Here is a 5,344-nt window from a genome sequence, read left to right as displayed (position 1 = left end):
GGTTAGAGTGTAGAGGAGGCAGGTAGCCTAGTGGTTAGAGTGTAGAGGAGGCAGGTAGCCTAGTGGTTAGAGTGTAGAGGAGGCAGGGTAGTCTAGTGGTTAGAGTGTAGAGGAGGCAGGTAGCCTAGTGGTTAGAGTGTAGAAGTGGCAGGGTAGCCTAGTGGTTAGAGTGTAGAGGAGGCAGGTAGCCTAGTGGTTAGAGTGTAGAGGCGGCAGGGTAGTCTAGTGGTTAGAGTGTAGAGGAGGCAGGTAGCCTAGTGGTTAGAGTGTAGAGGAGGCAGGTAGCCTAGTGGTTAGAGTGTAGAGGAGGCAGGTAGCCTAGTGGTTGGAGTGTAGAGGAGGCAGGTAGCCTAGTGGTTAGAGTGTAGAGGAGGCAGGTAGCCTAGTGGTTAGAGTGTAGAGGAGGCAGGTAGCCTAGTGGTTAGAGTGTAGAGGAGGCAGGTAGCCTAGTGGTTAGAGTGTAGAGGAGGCAGGTAGCCTAGTGGTTAGTGTGTAGAGGAGGCAGGTAGCCTAGTGGTTAGAGTGTAGAGGAGGCAGGTAGCCTAGTGGTTAGAGTGTAGAGGAGGCAGGTAGCCTAGTGGTTAGAGGAGGCAGGTAGCCTAGTGGTTAGAGTGTAGAGGAGGCAGGTAACCTAGTGGTTAGAGTGTAGAGGAGGCTGGCAGCAGGTCGATGGCCTGGTGGAGAGCAGAGACAGAGAGCAGCTAGCCTAGTGGTTAGAGTGTAGAGGAGGCAGGTAGCCTAGTGGTTAGAGTGTAGAGGAGGCAGGTAGCCTAGTGGTTAGAGTGTAGAGGAGGCAGGTAGCCTAGTGGTTAGAGTGTAGAGGAGGCAGGTAGCCTAGTGGTTAGAGTGTAGAGGAGGCAGGTAGCCTAGTGGTTAGAGTGTAGAGGCGGCAGGGTAGCCTAGTGGTTAGAGTGTAGAGGAGGCAGGTAGCCTAGTGGTTAGAGTGTAGAGGAGGCAGGTAGCCTAGTGGTTAGAGTGTAGAGGAGGCAGGTAGCCTAGTGGTTAGAGTGTAGAGGAGGCAGGTAACCTAGTGGTTAGAGTGTAGAGGAGGCAGGTAGCCTAGTGGTTAGAGTGTAGAGGAGGCAGGTAACCTAGTGGTTAGAGTGTAGAGGAGGCTGGCAGCAGGTTGATGGCCTGGTGGAGAGCAGAGACAGAGAGCAGGTAGCCTAGTGGTTAGAGTGTAGGGGAGGCAGGTAGCCTAGTGGTTAGGGTGTAGAGGAGGCAGGTAGTCTAGTGGTTAGGGTGTAGAGGAGGCAGGTAGCCTAGTGGTTAGAGTGTAGAGGAGGCTGGCAGCAGGTTGATGGCCTGGTGGAGAGCAGAGACAGAGAGCAGGTAGCCTAGTGGTTAGAGGAGGCAGGTAACCTAGTGGTTAGAGTGTAGAGGAGGCAGGTAGCCTAGTGGTTAGAGTGTAGAGGAGGCAGGTAGCCTAGTGGTTAGAGTGTAGAGGAGGCAGGTCGTCTAGTGGTTAGAGTGTAGAAGTGGCAGGGTAGCCTAGTGGTTAGAGTGTAGAGGAGGCAGGTAGCCTAGTGGTTAGAGTGTAGAGGAGGCAGGTAGCCTAGTGGTTAGAGTGTAGAGGAGGCAGGTAGCCTAGTGGTTAGAGGAGGCAGGTAGGAGGCAGGTGCATAATGCCATTGACCTTAAGGGGCCCAAAGACCAGTGGAAGCTAAATCGCCCCATAACATCAAAGATCCACTAGCGTAATTTACAGTAGGTATGAGGTCATTTTCTGCTGATGCATTTCGACACCAAACCCATCCTCTGTATGGACCACCACCCAGGACAATGGATCAGATCCTCTGTATGGACCACCACCCAGGACAATAGATCAGATCCTCTGTTCAGACCACCACCCAGGACAATGGATCAGATCCTCTGTATGGACCACCACCCAGGACAATAGATCAGATCCTCTGTTTGGACCACCACCCAGGACAATGGATCAGATCCTCTGTATGGACCACCACCCAGGACAATAGATCAGATCCTCTGTATGGACCACCACCCAGGACAATAGATCAGATCCTCTGTATGGACCACCACCCAGGACAATAGATCAGATCCTCTGTTCAGACCACCACCCAGGACAATGGATCAGATCCTCTGTATGGACCACCACCCAGGACAATGGATCAGATCCTCTGTATGGACCACCACCCAGGACAATGGATCAGATCCTCTGTATGGACCACCACCCAGGACAATGGATCAGATCCTCTGTTCAGACCACCACCCAGGACAATGGATCAGATCCTCTGTATGGACCACCACCCAGGACAATGGATCAGATCCTCTGTATGGACCACCACCCAGGACAATGGATCAGATCCTCTGTATGGACCACCACCCAGGACAATGGATCAGATCCTCTGTTTGGACCACCACCCAGGACAATGGATCAGATCCTCTGTATGGACCACCACCCAGGACAATGGATCAGATCCTCTGTTTGGACCACCACCCAGGACAATGGATCAGATCCTCTGTATGGACCACCACCCAGGACAATGGATCAGATCCTCTGTATGGACCACCACCCAGGACAATGGATCAGATCCTCTGTTTGGACCACCACCCAGGACAATGGATCAGATCCTCTGTATGGACCACCACCCAGGACAATGGATCAGATCCTCTGTTTGGACCACCACCCAGGACAATAGATCAGATCCTCTGTATGGACCACCACCCAGGACAATGGATCAGATCCTCTGTTCAGACCACCACCCAGGACAATAGATCAGATCCTCTGTATGGACCACCACCCAGGACAATGGATCAGATCCTCTGTATGGACCACCACCCAGGACAATGGATCAGATCCTCTGTTCGGACCACCACCCAGGACAATGGATCAGATCCTCTGTATGGACCACCACCCAGGACAATGGATCAGATCCTCTGTTTGGACCACCACCCAGGACAATAGATCAGATCCTCTGTTTGGACCACCACCCAGGACAATAGATCAGATCCTCTGTTTGGACCACCACCCAGGACAATGGATCAGATCCTCTGTTCAGACCACCACCCAGGACAATGGATCAGATCCTCTGTATGGACCACCACCCAGGACAATGGAGATCAGATCCTCTGTTCAGACCACCACCCAGGACAATAGATCAGATCCTCTGTTTGGACCACCACCCAGGATAATGGATCAGATCCTCTGTGGATCAGACCACCACCCAGGACAATGGATCAGATCCTCTGTATGGACCACCACCCAGGACAATGGATCAGATCCTCTGTTCAGACCACCACCCAGGACAATAGATCAGATCCTCTGTTCAGACCACCACCCAGGACAATGGATCAGATCCTCTGTATGGACCACCACCCAGGACAATGGATCAGATCCTCTGTTCAGACCACCACCCAGGACAATAGATCAGATCCTCTGTTTGGACCACCACCCAGGACAATGGATCAGATCCTCTGTATGGACCACCACCCAGGACAATGGATCAGATCCTCTGTTTGGACCACCACCCAGGACAATGGATCAGATCCTCTGTTCAGACCACCACCCAGGACAATGGATCAGATCCTCTGTATGGACCACCACCCAGGACAATGGATCAGATCCTCTGTTCAGACCACCACCCAGGACAATGGATCAGATCCTCTGTTCAGACCACCACCCAGGACAATAGATCAGATCCTCTGTATGGACCACCACCCAGGACAATGGATCAGATCCTCTGTTTGGACCACCACCCAGGACAATGGATCAGATCCTCTGTTCAGACCACCACCCAGGACAATGGATCAGATCCTCTGTATGGACCACCACCCAGGACAATGGATCAGATCCTCTGTTCAGACCACCACCCAGGACAATAGATCAGATCCTCTGTATGGACCACCACCCAGGACAATGGATCAGATCCTCTGTATGGACCACCACCCAGGACAATGGATCAGATCCTCTGTTCAGACCACCACCCAGGACAATGGATCAGATCCTCTGTATGGACCACCACCCAGGACAATAGATCAGATCCTCTGTTTGGACCACCACCCAGGACAATAGATCAGATCCTCTGTATGGACCACCACCCAGGACAATAGATCAGATCCTCTGTATGGACCACCACCCAGGACAATGGATCAGATCCTCTGTATGGACCACCACCCAGGACAATAGATCAGATCCTCTGTTCAGACCACCACCCAGGACAATAGATCAGATCCTCTGTTCAGACCACCACCCAGGACAATGGATCAGATCCTCTGTATGGACCACCACCCAGGACAATGGATCAGATCCTCTGTTCAGACCACCACCCAGGACAATGGATCAGATCCTCTGTATGGACCACCACCCAGGACAATAGATCAGATCCTCTGTTCAGACCACCACCCAGGACAATAGATCAGATCCTCTGTTCAGACCACCACCCAGGACAATGGATCAGATCCTCTGTATGGACCACCACCCAGGACAATGGATCAGATCCTCTGTTCAGACCACCACCCAGGACAATAGATCAGATCCTCTGTTTGGACCACCACCCAGGACAATGGATCAGATCCTCTGTATGGATCACCACCCAGGACAATGGATCAGATCCTCTGTTTGGACCACCACCCAGGACAATGGATCAGATCCTCTGTTCAGACCACCACCCAGGACAATGGATCAGATCCTCTGTGGACCACCACCCAGGACAATGGATCAGATCCTCTGTTCAGACCACCACCCAGGACAATGGATCAGATCCTCTGTTCAGACCACCACCCAGGACAATAGATCAGATCCTCTGTATGGACCACCACCCAGGACAATGGATCAGATCCTCTGTTTGGACCACCACCCAGGACAATGGATCAGATCCTCTGTTCAGACCACCACCCAGGACAATGGATCAGATCCTCTGTATGGACCACCACCCAGGACAATGGATCAGATCCTCTGTTCAGACCACCACCCAGGACAATAGATCAGATCCTCTGTATGGACCACCACCCAGGACAATGGATCAGATCCTCTGGATATGGACCACCACCCAGGACAATGGATCAGATCCTCTGTTCAGACCACCACCCAGGACAATGGATCAGATCCTCTGTATGGACCACCACCCAGGACAATAGATCAGATCCTCTGTTTGGACCACCACCCAGGACAATAGATCAGATCCTCTGTATGGACCACCACCCAGGACAATAGATCAGATCCTCTGTATGGACCACCACCCAGGACAATGGATCAGATCCTCTGTTCAGACCACCACCCAGGACAATGGATCAGATCCTCTGTATGGACCACCACCCAGGACAATAGATCAGATCCTCTGTTCAGACCACCACCCAGGACAATAGATCAGATCCTCTGTTTGGA

At 52.3% G+C, this 5,344-nt stretch overlaps 1 long non-coding RNA gene across 4 annotated transcripts in view; it reads left to right on the top strand.

Moving 5' to 3' along the window:
- Positions 1 to 1,617, top strand: part of LOC127925126 (uncharacterized) — a 1,635-nt gene extending 18 nt beyond the window's left edge. The window contains exons 1-4 of one of the 4 annotated variants that reach the window (XR_008119812.1): positions 1 to 54; positions 250 to 569; positions 734 to 1,332; positions 1,519 to 1,561. The exon at positions 1 to 54 is cut by the window's left edge and continues 18 nt beyond it. This is a non-coding gene — a long non-coding RNA (uncharacterized LOC127925126). Of the gene's footprint in view, positions 55 to 163; positions 570 to 733; positions 1,333 to 1,389 lie in introns of those variants that run through there. The other 3 variants (XR_008119813.1, XR_008119811.1, XR_008119814.1) reach the window with 3 other exon arrangements.
- The last annotated feature ends 3,727 nt before the right edge of the window (positions 1,618 to 5,344 follow it).

Source organism: Oncorhynchus keta, unplaced genomic scaffold (genome assembly GCF_023373465.1).
Source record: "Oncorhynchus keta strain PuntledgeMale-10-30-2019 unplaced genomic scaffold, Oket_V2 Un_contig_5163_pilon_pilon, whole genome shotgun sequence".
Lineage (NCBI taxonomy): Eukaryota > Metazoa > Chordata > Actinopteri > Salmoniformes > Salmonidae > Oncorhynchus > Oncorhynchus keta.
Note: the sequence above shows the minus strand (reverse complement) of the source record. Positions and strands in the feature narration are given on the sequence as shown.